Source organism: Cricetulus griseus (genome assembly GCF_003668045.3).
Source record: "Cricetulus griseus strain 17A/GY chromosome 1 unlocalized genomic scaffold, alternate assembly CriGri-PICRH-1.0 chr1_1, whole genome shotgun sequence".
Classification (NCBI taxonomy): domain Eukaryota; kingdom Metazoa; phylum Chordata; class Mammalia; order Rodentia; family Cricetidae; genus Cricetulus; species Cricetulus griseus.
This window is the reverse complement of record NW_023276807.1, coordinates 216,153,011-216,175,213: the sequence shown is the minus strand read 5'-3', so window position 1 is coordinate 216,175,213 and position 22,203 is coordinate 216,153,011.

The following is a 22,203-nucleotide window of genomic DNA, read 5'->3' as shown; positions in this document are numbered from 1 at the left end:
GGCGGATTACAGCCTTTCTAAGGAGCCTTGGGCCCCGCCTCTGCCACGCCCTCTCTCCGGGGTTAGTAGTCTCTAAAGGAACGACTCCACCCAGGCCACGCCCCTCCCTAGTCACGACACACCGCCTGGCCCTACCTAGCCTAACCAGACCGAGCCGCTGCACGACCCCACAGGCTACGCCCCACCCCGCCCTGTCCAACCTAGACAGTTAACTGACAGCCTTCCGCCCCGCCCACCTGCCAGGCCCCGCCCAGTCCGGCCCAACCACCTTCTGCGGGGATTTCAAACTGTGGAATTCGCAGGAAAAGAGGTGTATTGCCCTGGTTAGAGTTAATTCTGTGAGGACCAAACGTTTCTAGGACCTAGGCCTCAACTCTAAAGTGTCTACGCAAGAGCCTCATGTCCAAACAAGAGGGAAACGCTGAACTGCAATATGTTTTTTCCTGTTTGTTTTTGAGACCAGTAGTAGGATGGATGTTTCAGACATGGAGGTTCCTGTAAACCTGGCATTCCGGAAGCCGAGGCAGGAGGATAGCCACTAGTTTGAAGTGAGCCTGTGCTGTCTGTGAGACTGTCTCTAAAAACCAAAGTGTATGTGGGGGACGGGGCAGAGATTCATACATTAGGTTTGCTGGAGGCAAAGAGGCAGAAGCAATACAAGTTAATACGCATAAGATATTTTAACATGATAAGTACCTTAATTTGGTAGCATTAGCTTACGCCCGGTGACATAAGTCTCCCCGGGTCACATCTGCAACTCTGTAAAAGTAGGAACGGGGTGATATAATAGCGTTGCCCCACGGCGTTATCTTAAGTTGCCTTGTAATTGAAAAGTGAGACCAGCTTCAATGAGTATCAGTGCCTCCTTCCACTATTCTCACAGATCCTGATGAAAATCACAAAACCAACCCCCCCATCTATTAATACAAAGGCTGCATGGTAGATGGGTGATTGTTATTTGAAATATTCTCACCAGAAAAAAAGCTCCATTTATTAATCACCACTTCTCTTCATGCCTCTCAGAATTCATCACCAGGAGTAAAAACAAAGACTGCCCTGAGAGCTGTTTAACTCTTTCTTAATGAAATTAACAGAGATAATGTCAGTCAAGATTGCCTTTTGCTATTGGAAGGGGCAGGTTTCATCAACTAGAGAAAAACACACTAACAGCATAAAGATCCTGCCAAGAAACCCCAATGGTCAAATACTTTATTTTTAAATTAGATAAGCCTGTACAAGTGGATGCATTGGAGGAAATCAACAAACAGGAACACAATAAGGGTGTTTTTTTTTTTTTTCCTATCCAGTGAGATCTCTTCTGTCCCATCCCCACCCCAGGCACCATGCTAAGCACCTGTGACCTCAGGACAAATCTTCAGGTTAAACGATTTCAGAGTCTAGGATTTACCTTCTATTCTTTTGCCTTTCCATAAGCTCTTTCCCTGCGCTCCAACAGGATGTGGTAACAATAGAACCCAGATGTGGAATGGACAGCCTAAAAGGAAGGCATGACCTCAGCCACCAGGCATGCCACAAGAGAAGCAGAGTCAGCCTGCAAGGATGCTGGTCAGAGGCAGACTGGACATGTAGGGCAGAGTGCCTTTGGGATACATCTCACCATGCTATCACTCACAGGAAATGCAGACCTAGAGCTCAAGAGAAGTGTCAGAGTTGGTAGTGTAGACTGAGGAGTCACTAGCTTCTTCAGATAATTCTGATAAAGTGTAGGGAAGCTGCTGTATCCTAACTGGATACACTCCTGAATGACAAGGACACCCAAGGAACCAAAGTACCTAAACAACTGTTTGAGTAGACACAGTTTCTATTTTACCAGATAGAGTTCCAGACATGACCATGCTGGTGGCTACACAATATCATGGCTGTAATACCATGGAACTTCACAATTCAAAATGAATCAGAAGGTAAACCTTAAGCTATAGGTGCCGCCATATTAAATACTTCTGTTGGGCGGTGGTGGTGCACACCTTTAATACCAGCACTCAGGAGACAGAGTGAATCTCCATCAGTTTGAGGCCAAATGTGCCCATCTAGTGAGTTCCAGGACACTAGGGTTGTTACACAGAGAAACCCTGTCCCCCAAACAATGATAAAATGTTTTTTACCATTTTGTTTTCTGAGACAGAGTCTAAAGCACAAGGTGGTCTTGAAGTGTAGAACCCTCCCACCTCTGCCTCCTAAGTGCTAGGATAGGACATGCGGTCCTGTTTCTTTCCCAACCTTTTTTTGAGAAGCACAGAAACACTAAAGAAGTTGATGAGACCAGCTGCCAAGGTTTGGAACCAACAAGTAAAAAGCAGGCAACAGGGCAGGGACATGAGTCATCTCACAAAGACACATTTCATATTACAGACTGACTGGCAGGTAGCAATAAGGCACAAAAGACTGCAGAGTTAAATGAGCAGCTAGCATGTGAATAGGACAAAATGGCAAAATAACAGGGTAGTCATTATTCTATCAAAGAAAATGGCTGGTTCTGTCAGGGTTTTGTCCTACTTTCTAAATGTGCAAGGGTTTTATCATTTATTTGAGACAGAGTCTTACCATGTGCCCCCTGGCTGACTGGAACTCTTACAATCTTGAACTCATAGAGACTCCTCTCCTCTGCCTCCTGAGTGCTGACATTGAAGGTGTGTGTTACCACCCCATGCAAGGATGTATGCTACCTAAATGACATGACTATTTTGACAGAAGCAATCAATAAATAGATGAGTTTGGAGAACTAGGAATCTGGGCCTGGGAAGATGGCTCACCAGGTAAAGTGCTTGCCTTGTATGCATGAAGGGCTGAATTAAGTTTCTCATCCTACACATAAAAACTGTTCCTGGTGTCTGTAATCCCTGAGCTTGCAGGGAAGCAGGGGCTGGTTAAGAGACAGATCTCTGAGGTTACTGGCCAGTCAATCTAACCAATCAGTGATCTCTAAGTTCACTGAAGAGATCCTGCCTCAATAATAATAATAATTCAGAAAGAAAGAAGTGAAAACAAGCAACATAAGCCTCCCAATGCACACACATGGACATGGACAATGCATATGCTATTGAGGCAGGATGTATCTATAGTGAAGATGGATTTGAAGGATGAAACGATTTTTACATGCTGAAAATCATGCAGCTTGGAATCAGTAAAGACAAGCCAGGAAGCAAGGCCTGACTTCACCCGCAAACTCCTCCCAAGCAGGAGAAAGACTAAAGATCATGAAAATCCATATTTTAATAAGCAATGAAAGTGACTAAAGCTGCTAATTTCATGATTACATTCCAAGGAAGGAAGAGAAACAATAGGAAGTAGACAAGTGACCGATGAGCCCTCCCTGTAATGTCAGGTGGCAGGATACGCTGTTTAAAACAGTCAGCAATGAGGAGGAGGCCTGAAGAAAATGAAGGAAACAGAGGTTACACGGCTTCATGCATGAAGAAAGGGACCCAGAGACACTCGACTAGATGACATTTGTTTTACATTTGAATTGGTCATATCATCACTTCCTTTTCTCTAAGCAACCTCTGCTTTCTTTCCAAATCTGTCCCTTCCTGTCACATAATCAGATTTTTTAATTGATACATGTCTTAGATTTATATTATTGTGATAAAACATCATGACCAAAAGCACGTTGAGGAGAAAATTTATTTCGCTTACAGTTGCACATCACAGACCATCATCAAAGAAAGTCAAGAATTCAAGGCAGGAACTTGGAGACAGGAACTGAAGCAGAGACCACAGAGGAATATTGTTTACTGACTGGCTCTCCAAGGCTTGCTTGGCCTATTTTCTTATATAACCCGGGACCATCTATCTACCTAGGAGTGATGCCACTCACCATGAGTAGGGCTTTTCCACATCATTCACTAAGAAAATGCCTTACAGGCTTGTTTGCAGGCCAGTCTTACAGAAGCATTTTCACAACTGTGCTTGCCTCTTCTCAAATAACTCTAGCTGGTGTCACATGTTTAAAAAAAAAAAAAACTAGCCAAGACATTACCTATTTATCAAAAACTTCCCACAGCCTGAAGCTAGTCATATCAAACAAGTCCTCAAAGAATAACGTGAAAGGGGGGTGTAAAAAAGAGAAAAAAGTGTTAGATGGGAAGGAAGAGTAAAAGAGAAGAATGGAAAGGGAGAAGAGGTAGCGGGTGGGGTTAAAGAGAAAATGAGGGAGATAAAAATGGAGGGGTAGGAAGAGGAAAACGGACAGGGAAAGAAGAAAGGAAAGGAATTGCAAGGGTAGGAAAAAAGGGAGAGCAGAAAAAAGAGAAAGGATAGAGAGAGAGAAAAGGAAGGGAAAGGAGGATGTAGTGAAAGAGAGGAAGAGTGGGATAAGGTAATAAAGGGGAAATCAGAAGGAAAAGAGAACTGGGAGATGAAAAGAGAGGTAAGAAATAGGGAGAAAAGATGAACAAAAAGGTGAGAAGAATAGTGAGGGTGTGGGAAGCACAAAAAGAGGGAGGAAAAGAAGGGAAGGAGAATAAAATGATAGAGAAAGAAACGGGGTGTGAGAAAAGGACAGAGAAAAGGGAAAGATGAAGGTGTAAATGGAGGGAAGTAGGAAGGGAAAAGAGTGAAAAAGGAAAAAAAGAAAGGGAAAGAATGATGAATCCAGAAGAAGAGAAAAGGAGAGTGAGAAATGAGAGGGAGAGAAAATGGAATTGATAATGAAGAGGGAGGGAAAGAAAGGAAAAGGAGGGGGGGAGAAAAAGAGAAAAGACCACAGGAAAGACAAGGGTGGTGGAAGAAAAGAAAAGGGAAGGAATAAGTGAGGGAGGAAAAAAACATGGAAAAATGGGGGTTAAAAATGGGAAGAAGCATACAAAGTAAGAAAACAGAGGAAAGAGACAGGAGGAAGGAAAGGGGAAGGAAAAGAGGGATGGCAAAGGAAGGGAGGGTGGGAACAAGGACGGCAAGGGAGAAAGGAAGAAGCAGAAAAAGGGGGAGAAAGGAAAAAAGCAGAGGGAGGGAAAAGCATGAAGGAATGGAGAAGAGAAAGGGGGAGAGAGAAAAGTGCAGTGATGATAGGAAATAGGAAGGGGAAAGTAGGAGAAAAGGAAATAGGGAATCAGAAGAGAAGAGAGGAAAGGAGGAAAAGAAGAAAGAAAATGATGGGAAGAGGGAAGGATGAGGGGTGTTTGAAAGAGTGAAAGGAGAGAAAACTGAAAGAAGGGGAGAAAATGGAAGGAGTCTGAGAGCTAAGGGAAGAGAGGAGAGAAATAAGGGAGGAAGATTGTGTGGGACAAACCAGGAATGACGGTGGGGGGAGGGGTGGGGAAGAGGGGCAAGGTGGGGGTTGGGAGGAAGAAAGTATAGGAAGATGGAAGGAGAGGGTGGGGAGAGGGGATGGGACAGAAAAGGAAGCAGAAAGGGAAAGGGGTGGGGTTAAAATGAAGATGGGAAGGAAAAGCAAGGATGGGAAATAGGCAAAGGGAGGGTAGAGTATGGGAAACAAGGTAACAGACGTAGGAAAGAGATGGAGGAGGAGGGAGGGAAGGGAGGAAGCAAAGGAGGGGAAGGAAAAGGAGGGGTGGAGAGGAAAGACAAGCAAGGGAGGGCACAGAGAAGACACAGACAAAGTAGAGAAAGGGTTTAAAAGAAGGGGGAGAGTTGTGGGAGACAAAGGAGGGAGGAAGAAAGTAAGAGAGGGAGAAGAAGGGGGAGGCAGGAAAGGGACAGAGGGAAATTTGAGGGAGGGAAAATGGGCGAAGGAGAAAGGGGATAGAAGGGTGAAAAGGGAAGGGGGCCATAAAGGGGTCTGAGGGTGGGATGGAGGGGAAAGGGGTGAGGATAGGAAGGAGGGAAAGGAAAAGAGGGAGGTAAAAAAAGGAGTGAGTGGAGTACTAGTGAGAAAATAAGGGGGGAAGCAAAAAAAGAGCAAGAAAGGAAGGGGGAGTAAAAGGGGGAGATGAAGTAAGGAATAAGGAAGGAAGCAGGATGAAAGGAAAGTAAACAGCGGGGAGTACAGAGCGCACAAAGGAGAGTGCGAAGGACCCGGGGGCATACAGGGAGGAGGGAGGGGAGTGAGATAAGGGAAGCACTGAATCAAAATGAGAGTGCTGGAAACAAAAGAGAGACAAAGGTACTGGGAAGCAGAAAGTGGAGGGAAGAGAGAAAGTAGAGGAAGGGGGAGAGGAGAGCAGGATATGGGAGATGACAAGGCGCTGTGGGGAGAGAGAGGAAGGAGCAAAATAGGAATGAACAAAGGAAAGTGAGAAGGGAAAAATAAGGGAGGACAGAGAATGACAAAGGGGAGGAGAGGGGAAGAAGATAGGAAATGGTGGAAGAGATAAGAGCAAAGGGGTTAGAAGGGAGGGGAAGGGGTGAGATTGGAGGAAGAATGGAGGGAAGGGGAAAGAATGGAGGGGGAGGGAAATGGAGGGAGGGCCCGGGAAAGGAAGAAACAAAGGAAAAAAGAAGGAATAGAAAGGGGTTAAAGAAGAGAGGGAAGGGGGAGAAAGGAAAGAAAGGAAATGGAAAGAAAGAAGAAATGAGGGGAGATATAAGTAGGGAAATGGAGAAATGAGAGGGAAGTGAGGATAAAGGGGAGGGATTGATGGAAAATGTAAGGAAAGGAAGGAAGGGGGATGAAGGAGAGGAAATGGGGAAGACAATAAAGAGAAAGGATGAAGAAGGAAATGGGGTGAAGGAAGGCAGAGAAAAGAAGGAAGCAAAAGGAGTTGGAAGACAGGAGGGGAGGGGAGAGATGATAAAAGAAGCAAGGGAAGGGTATAGATGAATTAGGGAAGCGGGAGGCAGAGGGGGCAGGGGCAGGGGAAATGGAGAGAAAGGGAGGGCAAGCAGGGAGGAAATGAGTAAGGAATGGGCATGGATGGATGGAGAGAAGGGAAGCCAGGAAGGGAGGGGAATTAGAAGAGGAGGGGAAAGGAAAGAAGGAAGGAACAGAGGGGGAGAGAAGGGAGGGGAAAGAAGAGAGAAGGAAGGGCAAATGAGGAGGAATGAAAGGAGGGAAATGGAGGAAGAGAGAACACAGAAGAGAGAAAGTGGGGGAAATGGAAGAATGGGAGAGGGGGAAAGAAGGAGGGAGAGGAATGAAGGGGAAATCAATGAACAAAGGAGGAAATAGTAGAAAATAAAGGAGTAAAAGGTGCAGGAAGGAAAAAAAGTCAAGGTAAAGGGAGGATGAAAGGGAGAAAAGACGGGATGAAGAGAGGGAAAGGAAGAAGGGGAAGGAGAGAAATGGGGAAGGGAGGGAAGGAGTTACAGATGAAGTCATTATAGGCGGGAAAGAAAAACAAAGGGGAAGAAAGAAGTGAGGGAAATGGGGGGGGAAGGAATTGGGGAGAAAGAAGATGAAGAAAGAAGTGAAGGAAAGATGGTTGGAAAGGGGAGGAGAGGGAGGAAAGGAAAGGTAGAATAAAAGGAAAGAAAAGAGGGCAGAAGAGAGGGAGAAAGGAAAAGGGGAAATGCAGGAAAGTTAGGGAAGGAAGACGATAAGGAAAGGAGGGTGACAGAGAGGAAGGGAAATGATCCTGAAAGGGGGAGGGAAAGGGGGGAGGAAGGAGGAACAAATGAAGGAAAGGGGAAGAGAAGAAAGAAGAGAAATGGGAGGAGGGAAAGGGGAGGAAGGAAGGAAGGAGAGAGATAAAGGAGGATGAAGGAAAAGGGGATGGATGAAAAGAGAGGGGAAGAAAAGATGAAACGGAGAAAAATAAGTAAGGGGAAAGAAGGTAGTGAAAAGTGTAAGGAGATGATGAAGGAGGAGGAGAAAGGAAGGGAGAGAAAGGGAAGGAAAGGACAGAATAGAAGGCATGAGTGAAAGGAATGAATCAGGAAGGAAAGACAGGAAGGCAAGAGGAAGGGAAAGAGGCAGGGTAAAGGAAAGGGAAAGAAGGAAGCTAGGAGAGAGAGATAAATGAGAAGGGATGGAAATGGTCAGGAAAGAATTAAGGGAAATGGAGAGGAAGAGAGGGGAGAAGGGGACCAAAAGATGGAGTTAAAGTGGTTGGAAAGAGGAGAGGGAAAGAGAGGAAGGGAGAGGGGGATGAAAAGGGAAAAGAAAAGGTGGAGTAGGAAAAGGAAGGAAGGAAGGAGGGAGAGGGAAGGTAGAAGGGGTGGGAAAGAGGAAGAAAAACAAGTAGAACAGGGAGATAGAAAGGAAGAAGGAGTCCCCAAGGAGTGGCTTTCGTGGTACCAGAAGATGTCATGCAAGCTTCCAAAGGAGGAAACAACCAGCAGTCCTATTCAGCTCTAATGCCTATAATCCACATTAATGACCAGCGGAGGCTGTGCAGTAGTGGCATGCTTACCTGGGCACATACCAACAGCTCTCTTATTGGACTTAAGACTGCTCAACAAGATGGGCACCACACCTGGTACTGGAAATCTAGCTAACTATTCTAGTGTTAGTGAGTCATGGTTAGTGGAGGGGAATCTCCAACCACAAATTTACTAATCCAACACAATCCCTGACAGCAATCTAAGTATTTGTCTTTATACCCACAGATAAGTGGTGTCTTCACCTGTCATCAAGGAAACTTCTCTTTGCCACAGAGACCATTACAGAAAACCACAAAAGCAAATCAGTATGTAGAGGTGTAGAGCCCAGTCACACCCAGTGGATACATCTACAAAACACTTCCTTACCTAAGGCTCAGGGAACATGATGGAAGAGGGGACAGAAAGACTGTAAGAGCCAGAGAGCATCAGGGACTTTGCCTTGAGATTATGTCTCCTAGTAACTTCAAAAGCCCAAGCCACAAAGTCTCACCAACATGACCACCCAAATGTGAGATGACACCAACAAACACACCAAACTACTCAGGGAAAATCCCACAAGGTTCTACACAAAGAACTACAGGCAACTGAGAAAAGCGGGCAGTAGGGAAGTGATCCTCCCCAGGGAGGGGCACACCAATTGGTTGTTCAGTGTCAAACAGTCAGCCCTGAAAACATACATACATGTAGCATTATATGGACTCAACAGATTATATTTAGGAATATATACATATATCCATACGTGCATGTAATAACAATGAAAAAAGATCATGAATCTGAAGGAAAGTGGGGAAGGGTATATGAAGGAGTTTGGAGGGAGAAAAGGGAAGGGAGAAATATTGTAATTATAATACAAAAATAAAATTTGTTGGGTGTTGGTGGCGCACACCTTTAATCCCAGCACTCTGGAGGCAGAGGCAGGCGGATCTCTGTGAGTTCAAGGCCAGCCTGGTCTCCAGAGTGAGTGCCAGACCAACCTCCAAAGCTGCACAGAGAAACCCTGTCTCAAAAAACCAAAAATAAATTTAAATAAAAGAAAGGGAGAGGGGAATTAGGTAGAAGATGACAATAGGGAAGGAAAAGGAGAGGAAAGAAGGGATGGAAATAGAAGCGATAAGGGGAGGAAGGGGGAAGAAAGAAGGAAGGGAGCATGCCAGAGAAGGAAGGGTGAAGAAGGGAAATGGGGTGGAAGGAAGGAAATGAAAGCGGGAGGAAGGAAGTTGAGGGAATGGAGGAAGAAGCGTAGAGAAGGGAAAGGGGCAGAGAATATGGGAAATGGAAGGAAGAAGGGAGCTAGATGGGAGGAAAGAGGAAAAGAAAGACGGGAAGTGGGGAAGGAAGAAGGAAGAGAAAAAACTGAAAGAAATAGGAAGGGTAGAGGGAGTAAGGGAAAGGTATTGGAAAGGAGGGAAGAAAGGACCAAAGCAGGAAAGGAGGAAGGAAAATCACGAGAAGGAAGGGGAATGGAAGGGAGAGAAAAGGAGAAGGAAGAGAGGAAGGGAGGGAGAGGAAGGGAAGGGAAGTAAGAAAGAAGGGAAGGAATGGGGGAAAGAAACGTAATGAGAAGGGAAGAAGGGGAAGAAGAGAGGACAAAGAATGGACAGAAAGGGAGAGAGACTGGGAGAGAAGGAAAGGAGGGAGAAAGGGAGAGAGAGGGGAGATGGAGGAGTGAGAGATGCAGATGGAGAGGGAGGGGAAGGGGAGGGGGAGGGAGGGGAAGAGAGGGCGCCTGAGGTGAGTGTGAGTTAAAAGACACTGAGGGGAGGGGAGGCAGCGGTAAAGGGGGGAAGGGAAGGGAGACTGGGAAAGAAAGAGCATGGAAGCTGGGGAGATGAAGGAAGAGAATAAAGCAGGAAGGGGAGAGGGAGGGTTTGCATGAGAGAGTGTAAACAGGAAGAAGGGAGGTGAAAGGAGGGAAATGGAGGCAGGGGAGGGATGGGAATAATGCAGGGGAGAGAGAGGGAAGGGGAAGGGGGCAGAGAGAGGAAAGGAAGAAGTGGGGAAAGGTAAGGAGAGGAAAAAGGAAGGAGAGGAAGGGAAGGAAATGGGGTAAAGGGGAGACAGGAAAGAGGGATGGTCCAGGGAGGGGGACCGGAAAGGAACGAGGGAGGAAGTAATAGGAGAAGAGTGAAGGAGGAGGGGAGAAGGGAAAGAGACAGAGAGACGGCAGGAGGGGAGGATGGGCAGGGGGTAGAGGAAATGAGGAAGGAGGGAAGGAAAGAGGGCAGAGGGGGAGGGAGGGCAGAAAGGAAAAGGAGAGAGGAAGGAAGGAAGGAATGGGAGGAGGGAAATGGGAGGGAAGTGGGAAGGGATTGTCACGGGAAATGAGAAGGGTGGTGAAGGCAAAAATGAAAGGGAGGGGGCTGGAGAGGTGGCTCAGAGGTTAAGAGCACTGGGGGCTCTTCCAGAGGTCCTGAGTTCGGTTCCCAGCAACCACATACATGGTGGCTCACAACTACCCGGGTATAATGAGATCTGGTGCCCTCTTTTGGCCTCCAGTACAGGCATACATGCAGACAAAAATGAAAGGGAGGAAGAGAAGAGTGTCCTAGTTATTTTATTTTATTTATTTTTGTCAACTTTTCTCAAGCCAGGATCATCTGGGAAGGGGAACTTCAACTGAGAAAATGTTTCCATCAAATTGGCCTTTAGGGAAATCTGCAGGGCTGAAGGAAGGATTAGGAGGGAGGAAAAAAGGGAGAGAGGGAAGGAGGAAAGGAATCAAGGAAGAATAAAATGTCCCCAAAACGTAGAAACATGAAAAAAAAAAAACAGTTCAAAATGTGCATATTTCTTCTCCTTGGAATGAGGAGGAGAGTGCCGCCCAGGGATGTGGTGTTGAGGGTCTGTGAGCTGAGTCTTACAGAATGTCTTCATGGTAGAGAACCATCAAAGCTTCACCTCACAAGTTAGGTAGAGACAAAAATGGAACTGATTATTGTTCCTTTGCTTAATGAGCCAGCGTGAGGCTGTTACCTTGAAAATAGTAAGTGAGGTTGTCCTGGAGCAGGGTTGCTGTTCAAGACTCATGACAAATCGATCCACAGTGCCCATGTTAAATGAGAGAGCCAACCCTGCGATATTGTCCTCTGGAATCCACACACATTCTGGGACATACACTCCCCACATATATAGTATCCCCAGCCTCTCTGGTTTGCTTTTGGTTTTGGTTTTTAGAGACAGGGTTTCTCTGTTTAGCCCTGGCTGTCCCGAAGCTCACTCTGTAGACCAGGCTGGCCTCAAACACCCAGAGATTCCCATCCCTCTGCCTCTGCTGGGATTAAAGGCGTGCACCAATACCAACAGGGTAAAACTGTTCTTTTAATGTACAGATATCTCACTAAATCCTAAGAACGAGAGAAAGGTACCAGCCACATGGGCAAAGTGTTATTTACTGTGCATGAGAACTGACCATAAGATACACAACAAAACCCACTTTAAGAGTTTTATTAGTAAAGGGGGAGGGGTGCACAGGCCTGTCTGGAAGAAACATGACAAGAGAGGAAGTAGGGTGGGCATGTCACATGATGCATGGGTGCTTATGTAGCCACGCCACGCATACACATATATTAAATAGCCACACTGCACAGGTACATAAGGTCCTGGGCAGACTAGACATTTTGCCTGAATGCTAATGGTGAATGCACAGCCACCACTGGAAATACTAACACCTGAGATGACTGAGCATTTTGCCTGAATGCTGACGGCCATGTAGGTGGCGGTGAGACCCAGGAATGAAAACACAAAGTAAAAGACCTTTAAGGCAGGGAGCAGCACCCGTGAAACCTTGAAGGCCCAGAGCCCAGAGAAGCCCACTACATTGCATGAGAAGAGTGGAGCGCCGGAGGGCTTGTGAGTGGACCCACAGGAAGCTTTGGGACTCTGAGTCACACATGGGTTTTGTGAACTTGCTTTCCCGTGAACTTGCTTTCCCATGTCCATCCTGTACGATGGTCCTCCCTTGTCCAAATGCCTGCCTAGTGAGATCTAAACTGGCAAGTGCTGATTTTTCTCACATGCCCAGAAACCATAGGAGGGTCACCCCTCAGCCCTGTTATGACCAGAGACTTAGTGATACATTGTGTCCTAAAATAGCCAATACCAGCTGGGGAGGGTGGCTCACACATGCAATTCCAGCACTTGAGAAGCTGAGGCAGGAGGATGGCTGTGAATTTGACATTACCCTGGGTTACACAGTACCAGGCCAGGCCAGCCAGGGCTACATTATCGTTAGCTAGAAAAAAAAGAGGGGGGGGGCAGGGAGGGAGGGAGGGAAGAGGATTGAGGTTAACCTGGGCTAGAGTGAGAAAAAAGAAAAGAACAAGAGGCTAGCTAGCAGATTCTAATTTACCCAAATGCAATGTAAGGAGCAGCAGAGTTTGAGGAAAGCAGGATTTTTTCCAACAGGCTTCTGCTTCTTCTGATTGGCCAGAAGTAGGTCACATGATCAACTATACTGCTAGGCCCGCAGAAGTGTCATAGCTTTTCACGCCTGTATAGCAGACAGACGCGCTGGGGAATACAGTGCTGCTGAGGGTGGAAACCACAGGGAAAATACTTTGAGTGTTTGCAAGAATATCAGAGAGTGGTAGCTGGAACACCGTCAAAACTGCCTACATAAAACACGTTTTCCAGCTGACCTGACGGGGAACTCTTGGTCGCCAGACTGATAGCTGGGAAAACAGCACTAGACTGAACCAGACCCCAGGAACGTGGGTGTTAGTGAGGAGACCTCGGAAATCTATGGGACCTCCTGTAGTAGATCAGTACTTATCCCTAGCATAGGTGCGGACTTTGAGAGCCCATTCCACATAAAGGGATACTCCCTGAGCCAAGACACACGGAGTGGGCCTTGGCCCTATCCCAAAGGATATGAAAGACTCTGATGACTCCCTGTGGAAGGCCTCACCCTCCCTGGGGAGCAGAAAGAATATGTGATAGGTAGGGTTTTAGTTGCGGCGGGGGGGGGGGGGGAGGATGGTAGGGGAGAAGGGGAGGGAAAGGGAACTGGGATTGACATGTAAAACAATCTTGTTTCTAATAAAAATACAACACAACAAAACAAACAAACAAACAAACATGTTTTCAAAGATGCCAGAGAGGGAGGACTTTTTTTTTCATGCAGGAGACTTTGGCTCACCTTGGGGCAAGACTTTGACAGATCGTGTTTTTCTAACTTTTCTTAGGGAATGACACGTCAATTCTATGACTAGAGCAAACCCAGCCAAAGTCATAAATTCCAACCTCCCATCTCCTTCAACCATCACCTCTCCTCTCTCTGGCCATCTCCACCCTGGAAGGAGGCAGCTGTCTCACAGGCCAGAGCTGGAGAGCTGGGAGAGGAAGGATAAGGCTGCCCCTGCCTGGCCAAGATGGATACATCCGTTAAAATAGATCCTAGGGATAAACACTATGGGTAAAGTAACAAAAAATACACACATCGATTAGGCTACTCTGATAGGCATGTCATCTGTGAAAAGAACAAAACGCATGAGGACACCTGAAAAACCTGTGAAAAAAGATGATATTGGTGATGCTGGAAACACGGCTTGCCCAAGGGCAAGGGAATGACTTCTCCATAAAAGGAAATTATGAATAGCTACCTGGTTCATTCAACTTAATTAGCTTCATTGTATAACCTCTGCTGAAAGTACATAAAATCGAGGTGACAATCATACTAGAATCCCACCCAGGACAAATTTGTTGCACAGAATATCGGAATTTTCTGCCCACTTCAAGTTTCCTTACGGAATATTAAGTTTCATATCTACTAAAAGTCTCTGCCTGGAAAATCTCTCAACTGTCAAACCACCTACTTAGTTGAAGACTCCTTCAAACAGATGTGTATTCCTGTATAATATTAGTTTTTGTCTTTTAAGTGTGCATTACTTGACAAAACACTGGACAACGGTGATTTAAAGAAGGGAGGATTTGTTTTGGCTCATAGTGTGAGACTATAGTCCATCACAGGGAAAGGCATGGTGGTAGCTGGTCACATTACATCCATAATCAGGAAGCAGAGAGAAATGAATGCTGGTGTTCGGTTTCCCCTTTTTATCCAGTCCAGAACTCCAGTCCATGGAAACATGCCATCCACACTCATGGTGGGTCTCCATTCCTCAGCCAAACATCTCTGGAAACTCCACAGATACACCGAGAGGCCTATCTCACAGGTCATTCCAAGTCCATTCAGGTTGACAATGAAAACCAACAATGAAGCACAATATTTATCTCTTTAGGAGGAAGAATTCCACATGTATTTGTTCCTGCAGGACTGCTTGTGTGTACAAGGCTGTATGTATACAAGTGTGTGTGTGTGCTTTGGAGTGTGGAGGTAATTGTCACTGTTGTTTTAACACACCACAAGCCTTTGGGACTCTATTGTGAACTATTAACACTGATGGAAGCAAATTCAGGACCAACAACTGGACTTTAGAGCATCTGTACCAGATGCAGTTGGTACATGTGGATGAGAAGAGGCCACATGGGTCCTTGCCATGGACTGCAGGCAGCACCCAGACCCATGACAGCAAGGCAGGGCTCGGTACTGCCCGGTTACTCTAGCGATATTTCACTATGGCCAGTGTGAAGCTATGCATTTGACTTCTCACCCTTCTTCCTTCATCCCTGCCGCGTTCCAACCTTGTTTGGCCACTCTCTGTTACAGCTCTCCACCAGACTCCTGCTCCCCAAAGAACCAAGGAGGGCTCTCTTCTCTCAGGCAGGCTGGGCTCCTGCCAGGTTTTTGTCTGCACAGGCCTGCAGCATTCCGGCAACTTCCCTCTGCCTCCCCACAGCCCTAGCACTCCCCATCTGTGCCACACACAGCAGGGTCAGCATCTCTTTTCTCTCCACAGCACTTCTGGATGAATACTCAGATACAAATGCCCACTCAGACAAACAAGTTTGAGTCCAGCACATGACTCCATGCAAAACTGTTTGGCAAATCCAATGTCCACACATAGGCATGACTGAGAACTGCAGGTGGTGGCAGTCAGGGTCTTTGAGAAGATCCCAACTTCAGAGAGAAGTCAACCGGGGTCAGCAACCTGTTTGATCCGGTCTTGTCAGTCAACCACTGCCTCATACCAACTGACTCTTTGCAGAATGAGTGTGCCCCCAGCTGACTCTTTGCAGAATGAGTGTGCCCCCAGCTGACTCTTTGCAGAATGAGTGTGCCCCCAGCTCTCTGATGTCAGTGTAGCACAGTTAGCACATTTGTCACCAGAGGTCTTGGGTATCAAAGCACATTCTCTCACCCAGGATCTTTACACATTTTGGCTTGATCTTCCAGAGGGCCTCTCTCACTCCCTCATCAACTTTTTTTCTTTTCTTTTGTTTTGTTTTTTCTTTTTTATTTTAGTCATTTTTTTATTTGAATTAGAAACAAGATTGTTTTACATGACAATCCCAGTTCCCTTCTCTCTCCCATCCTCCCCTACCACCTCCCCAACTAAAACCCTATCAATCACATACCCTTTCTTCTATTCTTCATCTGACTCAACCTTTCTGCTCCCTCATGACCTCTGCATCCTTCCTCTTCTTCCCTTCTTATTCTTGTAGCTCCCTCCCACCTCTTCCCGTGCTCTCAATTTGCTCAGGGGAATCTTGACCCTTTCCCCTTCTCCAGGGGAACATGTTCCCTCATCAACTTTTGTCTACACTTAGGCATCATCCTTTGACTGACAGTTGGAAAGCTGCCTTCATCACCCTATAAAAACAGTAACATCCCCAGTGCAATCTCACTTCTTTCCAAAGTTTCTTTTGAATTGCCTCATCCTCTCATCACCTATCCTCAGATGTGTGCTCTTCTTCCATTTCTGTGTATGCCACCCACAAGGTTGCTGTGTGTTCCCCCAGAGCAAGTCTGACATGTTCAGGTCCTTGGCAAGCACTGGAGGGAGAAGGGGCAGATGGCAAGACCTAATGTGCCACAGAGCCTCAGTCTGCTTTCGGTTGCCATCACAGAAGACCACAGATAGACTGGACTAAAACACACACTCCTCACAGTACTGAGGGCTGCTGGGAGTTCAAGGTCAAAGTGCCAGTAAGATAGAGCTCACCCTTAGCTTAGCCACATAGCCTCTTCGCTGTATGTCTCTGTGGTCTCTGTTATGGGGGTACTAATCCCATCATGGATCCACACCCTTACAAAACCCTAATTACCCTTCTCAAATACCTTACCTTTGAGTACTTCTGAGGCTGCCAGGTATCAGGAAAAGCTTAGTTACCTGGGACCCCACACACATCTGTATCAAGACAGATGCTTGACTGGAATAGTGGAAATAAGTGGTTCCCCCTGGCGATCTCTTGGTAATACCCATTTCTACTCAAACATGCCCCTGGGTTTATCTGGGATTGGGAGACATGGAGCAGGTCTCACCTAAAATAGTTTGCAGATACATTTTCAGGAAGGCAAACTCTGTTTTCTGTATGAACTCTTTAAAAATCATGTTTACCAACCTATGCCTATGAGGGGTATATATCTCATTAAAATCAGATGCACCATGGGAAGGGATGTGCACAGTAGGGGAGGGGGAAGTTATGTAACCCAAACCTGCCAATCAAAACAGAGAGCCACCAGAGCTACACTACTGGAAATTAGATCCTCCTTGTCTTGGATCCCATGAATGGAATTCTCAATAATCTCTAAGGATCTTGAGTATTCTGTCACTTGGGAGATCTGATGTCTTTCTTGGCTGTGTATCTAGAATGTATGCTTTCACTTCCCTCTTAATAAAACTTATTGCTGCCTCTGTCTATCTCTCTGTCTTTCTTTCTCTCTCTCTCTCTCTCTCTCTCTCTCTCTCTCTCTCTCTCTCTCTGTCTGTCTCTGTCTCTCTCTCTGTCTGTCTGTGTGTGTGTGTTCGTGTGTGAATTCTCTAAACAAAGCACCAAGAACTGGGAATCATGGAATCCAGCCAGTGACTTCTAATAACACAATTACCTTGAAGGCTTGAAAGATAATTTTTAGAAACATAAGCATTAAGTCAGTCCACAGCACCAGAAATGCTCAATAAACATGGCAGAACTGGCTGGAGTACTTACTACCTACTGATGCCCGCATGCTGTACCTCCTCACACAGCAGCTGGGGGAAATCTGTGTCAGGATCCTTCCGCCACTTGAGGTCCTTGGTGGAAGGCCATAAACTGGTAGAGTTTGGTGGATTACTGAGTAATACAAAGATGACTTTAAAAAGATTTCACCAAGTGAAAAATCTAGTTATGAATGACCACATACTGTATGATGCATTTGTTTACATGTTCAGAGACTTGGGAAGTGGGAATGACGTGTGGACGCTCCTGAGTTTGGGGTTCCTTTGCAGGGTGGTGAACACAGTCTAAAGTTAGAGGGTGGCAGTAGTTTTTGCAATGTTGTTAGTGGAAAAAAAACTATATTCATTAAAATGACATGTATGATAGTGTGAAATAACATCTGAAAAACAACAAAACCCATAACTGCTGTGAAAACAAAGGCTGCCCCCCCCCCAGGCTATCGTGTGCAGGGCCTCTTGGAACAAAACATTCTAACTTAGCTACACTGGGTTTTCGGAGTAGCTCATTGGCTGTAGTCATTGGGTTTTTGGTTTTTGGTGTTTAGTTTTGTTTTTTGTTTCCTGTTAGCTATCTTTTAATATACTCAGTCCACTACCAGAATAGTCAAACACGGGCATCTTTGCTTTCTCCTGCACACAAAGCAGGCTACAACAAACCCATTTCATCAACACATTGGGTCCTTTCACTCTTATTTTGTCCTGCTGCCTCCCCTAGTGTCTTCATCTCCTTCTTGCTCCATGCTGGGCCCCAGGACATCTAGTTCCCCAGTTTTCCTATATAGCCTTTGTGTACATCCTTCCATCCATCCATCTCTGTCATTTCTCCCAGTTCAATGCAGGTGTCCTTGCAAGGGGTGCCTGATGCTTCAAGGGTCATCATGTCTTGTTCTCTCTCTTCACCTACTGTTTGGACCATATTTCCTCCCTAGGTGGGATCTGTCTCTCAGGCACATGCATCAGCAGCTTGGCAGTCCCAGAGGACCTAGGCAGAACTCATTTGTCAGGCCATACTCACTCCCCAGTAAGCCAGACAAGGGGCTGGACCTCCCTTGTCCTTGTGCTCACGGAGACACAGTCAGTCAAGGTTTATTTTTAGAGTCATTAAACATGCCTTGGGAAATGAGGTCATGCTTCTGAGTTAGCATTCCTGCCTTTTCGACTTCCAAAGAGGGGCATTAAGAATTCCCTGGAGTGCTGTGAAGTCATCTTAAAATAGGATGGTACAGGTTTTACATGAGGCTTTTGAATACACCATTAATTCAATAAGAGCTAGGTGTTTGGATGCCAAAAATATTGAGTTAGTCAAAGGCAGCTCTGCCAAAGTAACGCTAACCAGTAAAGGCCTTGTGTATGTACACATGGCAATTAAGTGATACAAGGGTACTTTGCATTAGAAAGGAGAGCAGTGACTTGAGCCCCCAGACTTTGTGTGGTGACACCTCTTGAGCTGTCCTGGAAATGCTAAGCCCATGTGTGATTTTTGAACTTATGATGGATGCTGATTATACATCCCATTTTGTGGTTATTATAGGAAATACAAGCTGTAGTGAGCTGGCTACACAGGAATGGAATGAGCTGGCTATAGCAGGAATGTGTTCAGATGAACCATATATCATAAGAGAGTCTCAGTCCCAGGCACCATCATAGAAAAGTCCTTCCATCATGGAACGGATGAAAGTGAGCACAGTGCAGAAAGGAGTATGGGCCATGAATCCCACAGCTACCCTCCTGATACCCTTTCTCTTGTCTTCTAGATGCTGCATGATCACACTGCTGCCTAGCGACCGTAATCAAGCAGGTGGCAAGTTCCATGCTATCTTCTCACTCTAGGCCTCTTCCTTCCCCTTCTTTCTGGCTGGATCATTGACCAGTTAATACTAAGATAAAAGCAGGCAAGATGGTCTTTAGACAGGCCTTACACCCTTCCTCTCAGCGGGGCCTCTTTTCCCAGTGTGCCCTGCTCTTTCCCCCCACTCCTTCCCCAGTTCTGTTGAGTTTAGGAAACAGGACCTCTGTGCATTGTACACCCTGGCCGTGTGCTGGGTACTAGGAAATCTAAAACGGTGGTGATCCTAGCACCACCTCTGTTTGTCAATGGAAAATAGACAAATACAATAAACAGAATTGCCACACAAAGGCAAGTGCTGACATCAAGGAAACGGACATAAATCAGCAGCAGCTGTTCAATGGGCAGAGGGTGTCTTCCATTAACAGGGCTGCCCTGGGCCAGCAGCAACTATCCTGAAGGATGCTTTGTATTTGAAATGACATCAGGATGTCTTTTCTTTTCTTCCATTGTTATCATTCTTCTTCCTAAGCACACTGCAGAGCCACATCTGTGTATTATGCTGCATCATTGGTTCTGACCACGAGTGCCCCCATTAAGATTAGGTTTCAATTCCTCAATGTCCCTCCTACTTAGGGGCAAAGCATCACTTCAGAGTAGCTCCAGCATTCCCTCTGGGCATATGGTGGTGGTGGTGGTGGTGGTGGTGGTGTGTGTGTGTGTGTGTGTGTGTAAGCCCATGTGTGCACATATGCATTTACAAGCGGAATTGATATTTTCTCACTTCTTTGAACCATAGGGCGAGATGGAGTGACTGCCAGCAACACTGGTCATTCTCAGTGAAGGGCAGTGCCCCTTCAATCGCTGCACACAGGAAGACAACAGTCACCTCTCTCAGAAATGTTTGTGCTTTAACAGGAGATTTTAACTTCTACTCCCGTGTGGAACGTGGGGTTCACACTTTGGAAGGTTTCCCACCCACTTGCTTCTGGAATCACACTGTTCATTTTCAGCAGCAATCATAGTAAGAAACTGGAAAGAAGGCCCAGTGAGAGTGAGACTAACTTGATACCCAATGTCAATCTGAGCCTTCAGTGCACGTCATACCCTTCTTATTCAATCTCAAGATGCTCTGTAAACTCCTCATCAGGCTACTGTGCAGCAGTGTAGTCACATTTGACAGCTGATAAAAGAGACGTGTTGGCTTCAGTGAAGGGAAAGCAAGGCAGTAATCAGAACAGTTCATTTTTAATCATTGGTCACCCAATATGGCCCAAATCCTACACGCCCACACTGTCATATTTGATTCCCAGAAACCCCTGCAAAGAGGTGTTATCATTATAGACATAACTAAGGCTCAGCACCCAGTGTGAATGAGTGCTTGTCTAAGCTCCCTGGCACAGGCAAGTGTGAGAGAATACCTGGACTCGGGATCAGACAGTCTCCCCTGTGTGTGTTGCTTTCTACTCTGAAGCGATTGGTTATACTCCACTTAGGTTGCTGGAGACCACGGTAAGCATTCTCTAGAAACAGCAGCATCCTTGGTGCTTTCCTAAGGGCTAGGGACAAGTTAAATTCCCAAGAACACGGCACTCTTAGAGTCTGGCTGGATGTAGATAGCATGAAGCCCTCACACACAGCATAGGCAGCATGTCTGCAGTGTACACCTTACAAGAAATACTTGGGACCAGAAGTGTTTGAGATCTGGTTTCCAATTTTGGAATATTTGTGCATTATATAACAAATTATTTCGGCATGACTCCTGAGTCTAAACAGGAAATTCATTTGCCATTCAGGTATGTCTTAATGTTCATGGGCTAAAAGTAATTTTGCACCATTATTTTAGCATACCTTCCTCTGACTGAGACCTGTAATGTTCCATCCCAGATCTTGGGGGCAGGGGGGGGGGGGGGGGAGAGGTGTAGGGAGACACCCTAGCCCCGCCCCAGGTAACTGGGACAGGTGTGCTGGGACACGCTCGTGAGGGCGGGGTGAGGGGAAGTCTGAGATGAGATGACGTAGAAGGAGATTAAAAAAGAGCGGGGCTCACATGGAAAGCCCCTTCTCTCTGGCCACGCTAGCTTGTGACCTGTGGGCTCACTCTGGCTTGTGTTTGGTGTTTATCTGAATAAAGAAATCTTAGCCTTACGACTACGGATCATCTTTGAGTGCATGCGGCAACTGCAATCGACAAAGAGGGGGGTGGGATTTTTGAGCATTTTACTCATGATTTTATAACTGAATTACAGATTATCAATTTATACCTAAGGTATAAGATAAATGTACAAATAGAGATTACAAAGTAGAGATATTCAGCAAAAATCTTACAACCATCTACTTACCTATAAGATCTTATAACTGTCTATTTCCACTCAGCTGAGCTACTCGTCTAAAAATACACTCACCTCTACTTTACTTTGAAATAGCATATCAGAGAGAATCCCAAGAGTCTAAGTTGATTAAATATTCTCTGACTAGAAATCACTGAGAAAGAAGGGCTATTTATAAAAACAAATTGTTCTTGCTTATGTTCACGAGGGATTTTTACTGTTGGTGTAGAAGGGCCCTGTTTTTATGGCTGAGGATCAAGCTGAGGGCCTTATGGTAGATAAATCCTAGCTGCTGAGCTACACCCTTGTCCCAACTACAGATTTTTCAAAATAACATACCAACACGCCATTTATGCCATTTCTAAATATCTGAGTTTGTCAAGAAGATCAATGGTTCCTACGCCATGTCTTGAGGACCCATTGCCACAGTAACTTGGAACAATGAATTGTGGAAACCACACACACGGAATTAGACCTGAGGACTAACAGGTCTAGTGAAGAGGAGAGCACGGGCCACTGCCTCCCTCATGTAGCCGAGGGGGGGCTACACGGTGCGTTCATTTGCTGTCTTAGAACAATTACAGTCATTGGCAGACATCCTCTAGAGAAGTCAGTTAAAAAATGGGTCAAAGGAGCTTTATTTTTCTAAGGAAAACTGGGGGTGAATCTATAAAATCTATAAAACCAGAATGACTGGATCTTTCACTATCACTGCACTCAACCAGAAACTCCATCTCCAAATCCCCTCATTTCCTCACTTCCAAAGTCATTTCTCCACAGGCTCTCACTGTTC